Genomic DNA, 15,578 nt, shown 5'->3' with positions numbered 1-15,578 from the left:
ACTCACTTCCATGCATCATTGTGACTGCGATTAAAACATTAACGGTGTTTATTTCAACCCTGACGCGTCCAAAACCTCATCATTTATTGTCTGTACATGTATTTTAGACCACTGAGATAAAACAAAACAGTTCTCCCTGACAATTCATTTAGAGAGGCGTGTCCCGAGTCTAGCATTATCACATCAAAGTGAAGCCGACTTCAAATTTCGCCCCAAACCGGCCTTGTGGCAGGTGTGATTGTGTAACGTACACTAGACTTACCTGTAGTTGATTACAGATTGCCAAAATATAGAGACTAATGAAGTTACCTGTCTTACATGAAAGGCGAACTTAGAGAACTTTTCGGGTCATTTAAGTATAGTTAAACGCTTCGTGTCGCTGCGATAACAGGTAGATCGTCACATGGACTCACGGCGAGTTACAGCTTGCTGTAGGTGCTTGAAAGTTCGACCTTGAGTCGCAGTCCAAATAGTCTAATCACTTACAACAAAGGGGGCATCGGGTACATTTGCGTGGGAGGATGAACGCTCATGGGGGTACATCATAATCCCCTCAACCCTCCCCCATTCCATAGCCCTACAACAATTTCAACTCGCGCTGTAAACAACATGCTCGCTTCACGTGAACACGTTTCAATTTTGATTGCACAATTACCTGTCAATCAAACCTAGAAGTGACCAATCAGAGAGCGAGATAGCAAACAGCGCGACAGTATGGCCGGCGGATGTTGACTGTACGATGTAAGATGGTGTTGAATTACTATTAATGGCGACGGGGCCGATAAGTGACATACGCGTTGGGGAAATTCTAACGTTGTGAAAGTAGTTACCTTTCAAGCTACCTCAGATTACAGCGACACCTAGCAGACGATTTCCTGTTTTCCGCCCGACCTTCAAAAGTTCAAATTTGAAATTCTACCCTGGGACAAACAAAACCAGTTACAGATTATATCCTATCCCGATATTAAGATATTAGCTGGGTTTTGTGAACGAACGTTCGTACAGATATAGTCGTATAGTGGACAGGTCAGGGTACGATTAGGAATCGCTATCTCTAAAGCTATGAAATAGTACCTATGTTGGGAGGGGAATATAATCTCCATATACCCTACATATTCACACGTAACAAAATACTACTTACAATTCCGCCATATTGCCCCCTTGTTTTCAAGGACATCCTTAAACCCCTGATAACAAAGTCCATTTATAATTTATAAAGTTTTTTTACTATATATGTCCAACATATATGTAGGAAAGCAACTCTGTTAATGGAGTTATAATAATAGTCGTAATATTTTCTCTTCACATCATTTATCCCGATTTAAATCAAAATCGAAATCAAAATTGAACTGAGTCGTGAAAAATGCTTAGTATTGATTCCAGTTAAATGGCTACATCAATATCTATGCAGATAACTATTTGACATAGAATTGTGTGCATCTACCGCATTTATAAGTTATATGGGACAGCATTACCTGAGGGAAATTCCCTTGGGGAATTCCTAAATATTTGAAAAGGTTATCGAGATAAAAACTCAACCTTACTACTATGAACAAAAGTTCAAAACTTTATCAATCGAAATAATACAAAACAATTTTATCTAAAGTAAGTTACATGTTCAAACACGTATAATCAATTGTCAGCAGTGTATGGCAATGGTATTTCATATCGTGATGCGACATGACATATGAGAGGTCGGCAATCATCGAGTGCTTTCTCCGAAAGCCTTGTTTGACGCTTCTCCCGAACGCGAGAAATCTATATTTAGTAACTGACGTGGATGACCCCGATCCGGCTGGAGGTTGCGTGCTTTGCAAGTGTAGGCCGACCCAGCTGAACAATCCAGGCTTTTGTGTAGTGGTCAAAACCTTATACCGGGCTTAAAATAATACATGCAATGTGATGCACTAATGTTAAAATATGCAGGTTCGGTGCTGCACATAGGCCTGCAGTAAGTGCTCATCTTTGTGCACAGGGAATACCTTTAAGGTTTAGCTTCTGTGGAATGTAGAACCATCACCCACAGACCGTGTAAGTCTAGCTGGGGAACAGAAATGTCTTTCGCATTTGAATAAAAAAAATATGTTCAACAATTATTCGCACATTCGTACTTTTTCAGACGTTATAGAAACGTGCTGTCACTGACGTTTCTCCGTGGTTAACTTAGGCTAATGTGAATAATGAAAACATTTGTATACTTTACGCATTTTGGACACTTTTTTTATTTTGTGCATATGGATTTAGTTGGAAGTTTAGTCTCATGTCACGACCCACTTTCCCACTTTCTGTGTAACTTTACATATAACACGCCAACTTACAATACATATAGCAACTCTATTATAATCGACATAACATAAACGTTTGTATTTATTCGGATCTGTTTATTTAATTCAAAGTAGACAAAATTTACGGATAACAACTTCTTTAATTACTTTAAATGTTTGATTATTCGACTAGCGGCAGTATTCCAGCTACATGACGGCCATTTCATATTTAAATATGTTACTATCGGATTGATTTCATTAAAATATAAAAATACTAAAAATAAAATTATTAAGTTAGCCAGTATATATGCTTTAAATATTTAAACTAGAAAATGGAAATAAACTTGCATTCTTGTATCTGTTCGATTATTGCTTTGTATATAGTTTTGATCCCATAAAATTCAGAAACAAATACAGAAACAGATAGAAAGGTTTATAAATAAATGAACTAATCAAGTTTTATATTCAAATAGCACATCTTGATCAGTGAATAAGCTGTTGGTTTATTGAGTTGTGTTTGCAACCCTTCATCCGAATCATGGTTACGACAGTTGTGTACACGTGTTTATGCTGCACTGAAGGTAAGATACAAATGTAGATGGTCTCGGGGCAAACAAAATATGATTATGAATATTTATAAATGTAATGAATATAATTTATATACATGAAAACTATCTAGATGAAATGTATTGCATGCGACAGACTACCTATGTAAATATGTCACTATGTGGCCGAAATACTGTCGATGCGGCGTTAATTTTTAATTCACTCATGCAGTTAAATATGTATATATGCACTGTACAAGCGACTGGAATAATCTCCATTATTATCTATAACATTTAAATAATGTCTGAAATAACATCAAACAGGTAAACAATTAATTTAAAATGCATAAATATTTTTGATAAAGTTGAAACTCTTAACGTTATGTAAATTTATAAGGTTTTAGATGTTGTTTTTTATGTATTTGGAACACACCCAAAACAATATCTGGTTTATATGCTATTTCAAACTGGAAAGAAATATATATTGGTAACTGCTTTAATCTATTAACTTCACCTTTTTTTTTGTATGATATTTATAATAAAGAATTTGAAATCCATGAACTGTTTGTTAGTACGTATTATACGCATGGCAGGAGCCGACTGGGGACAGTAAGTACAGCGAGTAGAGCAGAACAGTTAGCTGGTACAGTTTGTTGTCGAGCGCCCGGGGGTACCGAGTATACAACGCTGCTGCTGGTACTACTGTGTGCCTCTTGTTGAGTGCATAACGCTGTCTAGATCTTTTTATTCGTTGATTACCGAGCCGGGGCAATTACGATAGTAAATAGCTAGTGTTTGTATGCACGACTCGGTGCACGATTCTCTGCATCCCGCCGCTAACATTCAAAACAACCCCATGGCGAAACACTGTTTGGTGCAGATTGTGAAACATTCGCATTTTATTAAATCTGAAGATAATCTTGCTTTTTGTGCAGCGACGTGTAGCGATGGAGGTGATGCTGGTGTGTACGACATGCCGGTCGAGGAGGTTTTGTGAGTGACACAGAACGCCACGCTCCTTGCCCCCGACCGCCGCTAGTCTGAATGATGCCGTTGTAGGCGGCCGCCACAGACGACTGATGTTTCTGAATTAAGACGAACGCAGGGTTTAAAACCAGCAGGAGACTGGGGAATCGAACCCGTGTCTGAACTTGCTCACCCTAAACCACCCGTTGATTATATCTGTGTAATTTGTGAGATAATTCAACCCGATATCTTGTATGCCCTTTAGTACAGGGTTGTTTTCAATTGTCATTAAACTGATTAATCCGGAAGGTATTGTTCCCACAATTTCAAATGTCCGGATTAACAAATATATTAGTAGGCGGCTCTAACCTTGCTGTCCGAAATGTGAGGTATTCGGTACTGTCCGCCAGGAGTAGTGACTTGTTTTAAAAAAAAAAGATTATTTGTTGTTTAGGGGCGGTCGGGTAGCCTAGTGGTTAAAGCGTTCGCTTATCACGCCGAAAACCCGGGTTCGATTCCCGACAGGGGTACATTGTGTACATCTGGAATAAGATGACTTGCATCAACCATGTCAGTGAGCCTGACCACCGGATCCCGTTCGTCGTCTCTTACGACAAGCACGGGCTACCCAATTGAAAGCCTTATCTTCACGGGAATTTACAATACAGAAAAAACTTGGATTTTTCAAGGTTATCTGTACTGAAGGTATGCCGAGAGAACATGTCAACTTTGGTAGACATTATATACACGTGGATGTCAAATATAAGATGAGATAGATGTTATCTTTTGATTTATTGCCAATTTTCCAAATGATCGGCAAGTTTCAGCCATGATAAAACATTTTTTTTTTCATAAACTTTTTATGTACATATTAACCGATATCTGTCAACGAAAGAAATCATTATGTACAACTTCCCAACAGTGAATATGCTGCGTATATATCCACAGGGTGCATACATATATCTGCACGTGCTCGTGAGATGACGTCATCATCGCGTTTTACACGCAAATAGTCGTGTATAGTAATGGCGTAAATACATTATATTGCTATTGACGTGGAGCGCAATAACGGCTTCTTATCGAATGTATTTTTCATTTTATGATTAATGCCTGAAACGTTTCAACTGGTCATAGCGTTAGAAACGACGTTATCATTTAGACAACACTTACCTAAGATGGGGACGTAGGTAGATGTGGGTGTTCTATATCAAGGCGATAGGTGTTTGGGGTATTGTGAATGTGAAATAGCTAAATAACAGTTAAAATGACTAATGAAAGGTGGCATCCTCATCCTGACTCCACAAACATGCAGCTTAATGAGAGACTCCACAAAAAAGAGTCAGTTACAGTTAGATGTTGAGTTTTGAAACAGCGGGAGTTGACAATCTTGATAAACTTACGTACGCCCCTTCTCTCTCTCTCTCCCCCCCCCCCCCCCCTCTCTCTCTCTCTCTCTCTCTCTCTTCCCAAATTCCCTTTCATGTGTGTCTCCTCAATATCCCCTTCTATAAATTTCTCCTCTCTAAAACATCAAAATAGCAACTACCAAGGCGAACTCATTGCCCTTGTTCGAGTAACGTTCGTAGAATGAACTCAACTTGCTCTGTGTCAACTTGTTTATCGTTCGAGATCGGCACGCGAGTCAGCGGGAACAGACGCAAATCTACAAAACAACATACATTAATGTTCTCCGTACACAACTGTTATTGAAAACATGTGCCTGATTTCTTAGGTCGTGACTAATACACTGATCTTCTCGTGCAAATCAGTTACATCTGAGATGTATGATATTGTTTTCTTCTGAACTCGGAATAAAGCCACTTGCTGGTTCAGAGTATCAGAACAGCAAGTGCACTTTTAGAGCAACTGACCTCCTACATCATTATTCACGCTTGAAAAAATATCGCGTGAATTTGCATCTCTTGAATTTATTATCGTAATGACACCCATCTATGAATATATTCTGAGGTGGTGAGGTGAGGTGAAATGGGTTTTAACGTCGCTTCCAAGATTATTGCACTTATATAGCGACGTGCACTGTGTGTGTGTTTGTGTGGCTGCTTGTACTAGTCCGGACTGATGCCGATTTATAGTGCTAGCTTACTGAGATACCATGTCGCAGTTTAACATGAATACCCCACTCGGACACAGTATACTGACTCCGAGCCGACCAGTCCTTGTTTTAGCCCCTTAATGACGAGCGCCAGACAGGGTAACAACAAGTACAATCTTTTAACGTCTTTTGGTATGACGCGGTCGGGAATTGAACCCCGGACCTTCCGCTCTCCGGGCGGACGCTCTACCCCTAGTCCACGGAGGCGGTCGAATATATTCTGAAATAATAAGAAGTTATAATTCAACATTTATATATAAACGTTAATATGGCTTCACGTATGCACAATTTAAGACATGTGGTTTCGCAGTATCAGCACATCTTTAGTTTAACCGAGTCCTCCTCTGTAGGGGACAGAGAGGTGTTTTGGGTGATGAACACCGTGCCTCAATAATCACGAAACTGATGGAGTGAATGTTGTTTTATTCAAGTCGGCAATATTCCAGTTATATCACGGCGACCTGTAAATAATAAAGTTTGGGCAGGGGAAACCAGTGGTCGATAGCGTGAACAACGATCCAAGCCGTCGCTGTGAGATGACACTCCGGGACACACACTGTATTTCCCCCTCATATTTCTCGACAATACGTTGAGACCTGTTCCACATTGCGATCATAGCCCAATGATTGTCGTAACTTATTGTTAAAGTTTCAGCGGTAAGGTAGTGGAACGAGATCAGGAGTTCGCTTGTATGTGTGACCGAGGTCAGGTAGTCTCAGCCCAATTGATGTGATCCTTCTTTAAATCGACAAATATCTGTATAAACCACAATTGTTATTGCAGTAATAATAAACAATAAATAATAAGACGAAAAACGCAACCTAATATACAAAATATAATTTCAATATACACTAATTTGATATGTTCAAATGAGATAATATTGTGAATAACTTAAGTTTGTTTTTACATAACCATGTTCAAATAATGTTTTAAACAGTGGTCAAACACCAGTGTGTCGAAGTTGAAGGGACATACATTAATACTTCGAGGTTCGATACAACAGTGTTTAACAGTACATGATGAAAACTTCAATTGTTATTATACGACTATATAAACTTTGCAAATATTGCAGTTTTCCACTGACGTCTCCAGCTGTTTCAACACCTTCTTCACCATTAGCAACATCGTTATTTACCGATGTTTTGTTATCACATTCCCAATCACAATGACCGTTTTATAAAGTCAAGGTGACCTTACTCTCCGCAATAAGGTCGATTGCATGCTATTGATTGTCTGCGACAGACTGTCACGTGGTACACAGGGGGAAACAAAACACGCAGAGCTGATGAACTAGCGACGAGATTGTCAATATATTATTTCACGTAATATCAACACGGAACCGCCACAAGCTGGCATCCTGTTACGACTATACAGTTTGTTTATACAGGCCAAAGTATATCATACATGCAGCCTCGACAACTCGACATTCATCAGATACAATTAATCATGAAGGTGTAAGTGGTTTGTTTGTTTGTTGTTTAACACCGCACTCAGCAATGGTCCAGCCATATGTCGATGGTAGGTAAATAGTCGTGTCTGGACCAGACAATCCAGGGATTGACTGACTGAGTATGGGTTTACGCCGCTTTTAGCAATATTCCAGCAATATCACGTCGGGGGACACCAGAAATGGGCTTCACACATTGTACCCATGTCAGGAATCGAACCCGGATCTTCGGCGTGACGAGCGAACGCTTTAACCACTAGGCTACCCGACCGCCCCTCAATCCAGGGATTGACATCATGAGCATCGATGTACGCAATTGGGATACGATGACATGCATCAAACAAGTCAGCGACATTCTTACCTTGCTCCCTACGGGTTAGTTATGCGGAGACGTTGGTTTGAAATTATAAAAGAATATTGTTCTTCACAGTATTTTGGAAATAATGGTTCATGTGTCATTGTTAGATAATTGGTAATATGAGCTCTGCTTTATGAAAACACAAATATGACCTCTACCTTACAAATATATGTTTGACCTCTGCCTTATAATATATATTGGTGACCTTTGCCTAAAGAAAATACAAGTGTGAACCCCGCGAAAGGTATATACAAATGTAACCTCTGCCTAACAAATATATAAATTTGACCTCTGCCTTAGTATATATGTTTGTGACCTCTGCCTAAAGAAGATACAAGTGTGACCTCTGCCTGAGGAATATACAAATTTGACCTCTGCCTAAAGAATAAGTAAATGTGACCTCTGCCTAAAGAATATACTAATATGACCTCTGCCTAAAGAATATGACCTCTGCCTAGATAATAAACAAATGTGACCTCTGTCTAAAGAATAAATAAATGTGACCTCTGCCTAAAGAAAATACAAGTGTGACCTCTGCCTGAGGAATATACAAATGTGACCTCTGCCTAAAGAATAAGTAAATGTGACCTCTGCCTAAAGAAGATACAAATGTGACCTGTGCCTAAAGAATATACAAATGTGACCTCTGCTTAAAGTATATACAAATGTGACCTCTTCCTAAAGAATATACTAACATGACCTCTGCCTAAAGAATATACTAATATGACCTCTGCCTAGATAATATACAAATGTGACCTCTGTCTAAAGAAAAGATAAATGTGACCTCTGCCTAAAGAAAATACAAGTGTGACCTCTGCCTGAGGAATATACAAATGTGACCTCTGCTTAAAGAATATACAAATGTGACGTCTGCCTAAAGAATAAGTAAATGTGACCTCTGCCTAAAGAATATACAAATGTGACCTCTGCCTAAAGAAGATACAAATGTGACCTGTGCCTAAAGAATATACAAATGTGACCTCTGCTTAAAGTATATACAAATGTGACCTCTTCCTAAAGAATCTACTAATATGACCTCTGCCTAAAGAATATACTAATATGACCTCTGCCTAGATAATATACAAATGTGACCTCTGTCTAAAGAATAGATAAATGTGACCTCTGCCTTGGTATATATGTTTGTGACCTCTGCCTAAAGAAAATACAAGTGTGACCTTTGCCTGAAGAATGTACAAATGTGACCTCTGCTTAAATAATAAACAACCCATGTCTAAAGAATAAATAAATGTGACCTCTGCCTTAGTATATATGTTTGTGACATCTTCCTAAAAAAAATACAAGTGTGACCTCTGCCTGAAGAATATACAAATGTGACCTCTGCCTGAAGAATATACAAATGTGACCTCTGCCTGAAGAATATACAAATGTGACCTCTGCCTAGATAATATACAAATGTGACCTCTGCCTGAAGTGTATACAAATGTGACCTCTGCCTGGATAATTTAAAGATGTGACCTCTGCCTGAAGTGTATACAAATGTGAACTCTGCCTAAAGGAGATACAAATGTGACCTCTGCCTATAGAATAGATAAATGTGACCTCTGCGTATAGAATAAATAAGTGTGACCTCTGCCTATAGAATAAATACATTAGACCTCTGCCTAAAGAATGTACAAATGTGACCTCTGCCTAAAGAATAAATAAATGTGACCTCTGCTTAGATAATATACAAATGTGACCTCTGCCTAAAGAATAAACAAAATGTGACATCTGCCTAAAGAATATACAAATGTGATCTCTGCCTAAATAAAAGCGACATCACCATTTCCATAATCATAAGAAATCTCTTCTAAAATCAGCAATCTCTTCAAACCATATCATGAGCATGTGTTTATGAATCCATGTCTGAAGGACTGTCCATTGAAGGACGGGTGTGTATGACTCTTTGTTGTAAGTATCCAAAATATTTGTACACCCAAGCTTATTCAAGAACATATGCACTTATAAACAAAGTCACCTGGGGCAATTGGTGGGATCAAATGTTATTTTGTAATATCCGGTTCATACCTATGTGGCTGCATTGTCCTGGGATGTTTGTCGACAGCACTGGATACAGTACATGCTGTGAAAACAACGGCGGTGGGAGCATGAGGATGATACATGCAAGCAAACGCACAGATAACGTACATCCGGGTTCTAAAAATGAACATAGCCGATGATCATGATAACTTTATGCTAATCGAAAATAATACATCCGTGTACTGGCCCTGGGAATTTGTAATAGATAGATACACACTCAAGTAGGCTCACATGATGCAGCATATGTACGTATATGTATTTGAACAGCCTCTTTTTCTGGTGGTCAAGTACAATAAGACTCTGAAGTCTATATTTTCTCCGCGACCCAGACACTCTATTTTAACCTGATCCTTCAGACCCCAACACTTAGACCATAACGTCCCTTCTTAATCCATTTGGTCTGTTGTTGTATTTAAACTTCTGATAATCTACCTAAACAGACACCTTTACGCCCTGATAATCTCCCTAAACAGACACCTTTACGCCCTGATAATCTACCTAAGCAGATACCTTTATGCCCCGATAATCTACCTAAACGAACACCTTTAGTGGTATACATGGATCACTGCTGAGTTAATCGTGGTATACATGGATCACTGCTGAATTAATCATGGAATACATGGACCACTGCTGAATTAATCGTGGTATACATGGATCATTGCTGAATTAATCGTGGTATACATGGATCATTGCTGAATTAATCGTGGTATACATGGATCACTGCTGAATTTCAATCGTTGTATACATGGAACATTGCTGAATTTATCGTGGTATACATGGATCACTGCTGAATTAGTCGTGGTGGACATGGATCACTGCTGAATTAATCGTGGTATAAATGGATCACTGTTGAATTAATCGTGGTATACATGGATCACTGATGAAATAATCGTAGTATACATGGATCACTGCTAATTAATCGTGGTATACATGGATCACTGCTGAATCAGTCGTTGTATACATTGATCACTGCTGAATTAATCGTGGTATACATGGATCATTGCTGAATAAAGGATAGTGTACAGGGATCATAGCTGAATAAAGGGTGATGTACAGGGATCACTGCTGAATAAAGGGTGGTGTACAGGGATCATTGCTGAATAAAGGGTGGTGTACAGGGATCATTGCTTAAATAGAGGGTGGTGTACAGGGATCATGGCTGAATAAAGGATGGTGTACAGGGATCATGGCTGAATAAAGGGTGGTGTACAGGGATCACTGCTGAATAAAGGATGGTGTACAGGGATCACTGCTGAATAAAGGATGGTGTACAGGGATCACTGCTGAATAAAGGGTGGTGTACAGGGATCATTGTTGAATAAAGGATGGTGTACAGGGATCACTGCTGAATAAAGGGTGATGTACAGGAATCACTGCTGAATAAAGGGTGGTGTACAGGGATCACTGCTGAATAAAGGGTGGTGTACAGGGATCATTGCTGAATAAAGGGTGGTGTACAGGGATCATTGCTGAATAAAGGGTGGTGTACAGGGATCACTGCTGAATAAAGGATAGTGTACAGGGATAATTGCTGAATAAAGGGTGGTGTACAGGGATCACTGCTGAATAAAGGATGTGCACAGGGATCACTGCTGAATAAAGGGTGGTGTACAGGGATCACTGCTGAATAAAGGATGGTGTACAGGGATCACTGCTGAATAAAGGGTGGTGTACAGGGATAGTTGCTGAATAAAGGGTGGTGTACAGGGATCACTGTTGAATAAAGGGTGGTGTACAGGGATCATGGCTGAATAAAGGGTTGTGTACAGGGATCTTTGCTGAATAAAGGATTGTGTACAGGGATCATTGCCGAATAAAGGGTGGTGTACAGGGATCATTGTTTAATTCGTCCTGGTATACATCGGATATTACTGCTTATTGCATGGTACGCCATGGTCATTGTTGTGATTTGAAAGCATGATAAATTGAAAACCTTTGTCAGTTTTCCATGCATCATCTCACATGAACAGTTACGCTATGGCCTGCACCGAGAGGCCTCAAGAGACCTCTTTGCCTTCCATAACGATAACACGGCCTGGTTATTACCGAGATTGGGAGATTTGGAGATCCACCTGCACCTGTATCGCGGGTCGCCTGTCTGTGTGGTATAGAAGGAGATGTATACTATTCAACGTTTGCTAAGGACCACACATTTGACTGACGATGACTGTTTTGGTCCTCAGCATATGTTGAGTTCTATAGCTCTGTACCTGGACCCGCTTATCTTCTTCCTTGTGGTATTACACATATTACTTGGTAAATTAAACATAGAAATGGACATGTCATCAACAGAATATTTAACCTTCCGAGTGCAGTTTGATAGGTACGTGACGAAATGAGTATGTTGATAAGGTGATAATATGGCGTTCTTTCGGTGAGACGTCGCAGTGCTGCACTTGTAGTGATATCATCAAGTATGAGAACAATTCACATTCTGTCAGTGCAGCTTGTAAACAGTTGTTTGTATGTTAGCGTTCTGGTGCAGAACTTGTGTGTCCTTGAAACCTGAAGTCGGCGAATGGATGGGTTTGTTTCTTTGTTTGTTTGTTTGTTGTTCAATGCCGCACTCAGTAATATTCCCGCTATATGACGGCGGTCTGTAAATAATCGAGTCTAGACCAGACAATCCAGTGACTGACATCATGAACATCGATCTACTCATTTGGGATACAATGGCATGCATCAACCAAGTCAGCGAGCCTGACCACCCGTTCCCGTTAGTCGCCCACGACAAGCATGGGTTGCTGAAGACCTATTCTAACCCGGATCTTCACGGGGAGATAGGGTCAGTAGGTGGATGGACGACGGAGTGGGTGATCATGTTAGTTGGTGAGTGATCAAGTGAGTTGGTGAGTGAGTGGTCGATCAAGTGAGTTGGTGAGTGAGTGAGTGAGTGGGTGATCAAGTGAGTTGGTGAGTGAGTGATCAAGTGCGTTGGTGAGTGAGTGAATGGGTGATCAAGTGCGTTGGTGAGTGAGTGAGTGATCATGTGAATTGGTGAGTGAGTGAGTGGGTGAGTGATCAAGTGCGTTGGTGAGTGAGTGAGAGAGTGAGTGAGTGATCAAGTGAGTTGGTGAGTGAGTGAGTGATCATGTGAATTGGTGAGTGAGTGAGTGGGTGATCATGTGAGTTGGTGAGAGAGTGAGTTAGTGAGTGATCAAGTGAGTTGGTGTGAGAGTGAGTGATCTAGTGCGTTGGTGAGTAAGTGAGTGATCAAGTGAGTTGGTGAGTGAGTGAGTGAGTGAGTGATCAGGTGAGTTGGTGAGAGAGTGAGTGGGTGATCAAGTGAATTGGTGAGTGAGTGAGTTGGTGAGTGATCAAGTGAGTTGGCGAGTGAGTGAGTGATCAAGTGAGTTGGTGAGTGAGTGAGTGAGTGTGTGATCAAGTATGTTGGTGAGTGAGTGAGTGAGTGATCAAGTGAGTGAGTGAGTAATCAAGAGAGTTTTGAGTGAGTGAGTGCATTGGAGATCAAGTGAGTTGGTGAGTGAGTGAGTGGGTGAGTGATCAAGTGAGTTGGTGAGTGAGTGAGTGGGTAATCAAGAGAGTTTTGAGTGACTGAGTGAGTTGGTGAGTGGGTAGATTGGTGGGTGGATGGGTGAGGGAGTAGGTAGGTGATCAAGTGAGTGAGTGAGTAATCAAGAGAGTTTTGAGTGAGTGAGTGAATTGGAGATCAAGTGAGTTGGTGAGTGAGTGAGTGGGTGAGTGATCAAGTGAGTTGGCGAGTGAGTAAGTGATCAGGTGAGTTGGTAAGAGAGGGAGTGAGTGATCAAGCGAGTTGGTGAGTGAGTGAGTGGGTAATCAAGAGAGTTTTGAGTGACTGAGTGAGTTGGTGAGTGGATAGATTGGTGGGTGGATGGGTGAGGGAGTAGGTGGGTGATCAAGGAGTTGGTGAGTGAGTGAGTGGGTAATCAAGAGAGTTTTGAGTGACTGAGTGAGTTCGTGAGTGGGTGGATGGGTGAGGGAGTAGGTGGGTGATCAAGGAGTTGGTGAGTGAGTGAGTCTGTGAGTGCTGATGGATTGGTGAATGAGTGGGTAGTGTGTGTGTGTATGTGTGTTTGTACGAGTGTGTGCTTGTATGTGTGTTTATGTGTGTATGTATGTGTGTGTATGTGTGTATATGTGCGTGTGTAAGTATGAGTGTGTGTTAGTGAGTGAAAACGTTGGTTTGTACTAGGCGAACTGACTGTTTAACAATATAAAGTTGAAACACGGCTTCTACGTGCTGTCTGGTAAAAAAGCGTATAAATCTTCACATTTATAAGAATAAACTTCTGAATACACATTAGTATCATCCATAGTGTATCACCCCAGAAAAGCCTGTAAGCTATCAATATATGTCCACATCAATGCATGCACACAAAAAACATGCATCGTATGCATGTGTCAGCGTTATTTTAATAAATGGATAATGTAAGTGTGACTATACAGCGGTTCTGCTAGTCACCTAAAGAATCTATTCTCAAAATTTTATTCACTGAAGTGTCTAGAAAGACCCTTGGATAAATTTAGATCTTATAGTCTCACACAATCCTGACTTTCAGTCTATCTGTCTGGACGGCGCATTCCAAACGCGTTATAACGACCGCCCCCATCCTGACACTCTCCCGCTCGCTACGCTTGTCTGGCGTCCGATTGCACTCACCGACATTTCGACCAATCAAATCGCAGCTCCTTTGCTGGGGGTATTTCATGCGGATTGATCACTGCTGCAGAAACGTTTTACATAAAATAGGAATTTTCCTGTGGCCTTGGAAATTTGAGCCATCGACATTTTTTAAAATATTTTATAAATATCGCGTGAGTCAGCAGTTTAGCCGACATTATTAATCCACTCGTCCCTAAATAGAAAGAGTTTTGGTACATGCACATGACATAAGAAGTAGCGGGATCTAAAATTATGAGAGGTGAAGTTCAGTCGCCTGATTGCTTTCTTTGTAAACACCAACCCACTCCTCTCACTACTTCAACAAAACGCGCTTCATGTCTGGTGTTGAGTCAGAAACACACATTCAGTGGTACATGTCAATTTTTATGCACGTTGCATGTTAATTAGGCAATAATAAATTAGTAACTCCTTCTTCTGACATTTTAGTCACAAATGAGGCTAAAATCAACTTTTAGGGGTTTTAGTGTTCGAGTCCATAAAAAGCCATTCTAATCGTCATGTGCTATCACTTCTGTTGAAAAATAATGATGCATTCGATGATGTTTGTAGGATGTCAACATTATCACAATTAGGTTTAAGGAAGGATTTTGGGGTATGTGACAGGGAGGGGGGAGGATGGGGTGGGGGTGGGGGGACTTGACGGGATTCAGTCACTGCATGAAAACACGCATTTTGGAGCCGAACATTTACCAAAAAATTCACAACATAATTTTTAAAGAACACCCAGCATGTGCAATTCCTGTTTGGGTATGTTGCTAGAATATGCTGCGTCACCCATTCAGATCAAGAAATGCTCTTGGCATACACCCCGTATGACAGAACACGGACACACCAGGTCTGTAGAGGGTTCAACCAAACATTACGTTAGTCATAGGACCAGAGCTTATCTGTTACAGGATATATACACTGTTCTATCCGGCATATCAGTAGTTTATAGATCATGAATCGGCATTGTTTGCCCATTGTTGAAGCAGAGCAGACACAAGTGGGCGGCAATTCGTCCAGACGCCACGTCGTTTGCATGTAGACACATATATACCCAACAACAAAAGTTCCTGTGACACCAATATTTTAGTGTATTTTTCAAACAAGTGAAGTTTGGTTTTCAATATTGTTGTACATGTATGGAATCAAGTCACAAAAACGCAACTGCTACAGAAAAGCATGCATTCCCTGCAA

Source organism: Haliotis rufescens, unplaced genomic scaffold (genome assembly GCF_023055435.1).
Source record: "Haliotis rufescens isolate VD_foot unplaced genomic scaffold, xgHalRufe1.0.p SCAF_7, whole genome shotgun sequence".
Classification (NCBI taxonomy): Eukaryota; Metazoa; Mollusca; class Gastropoda; order Lepetellida; family Haliotidae; genus Haliotis; species Haliotis rufescens.
The sequence above is the reverse complement of the archived record's forward strand: the minus strand, read 5'-3'. Positions refer to the sequence as shown.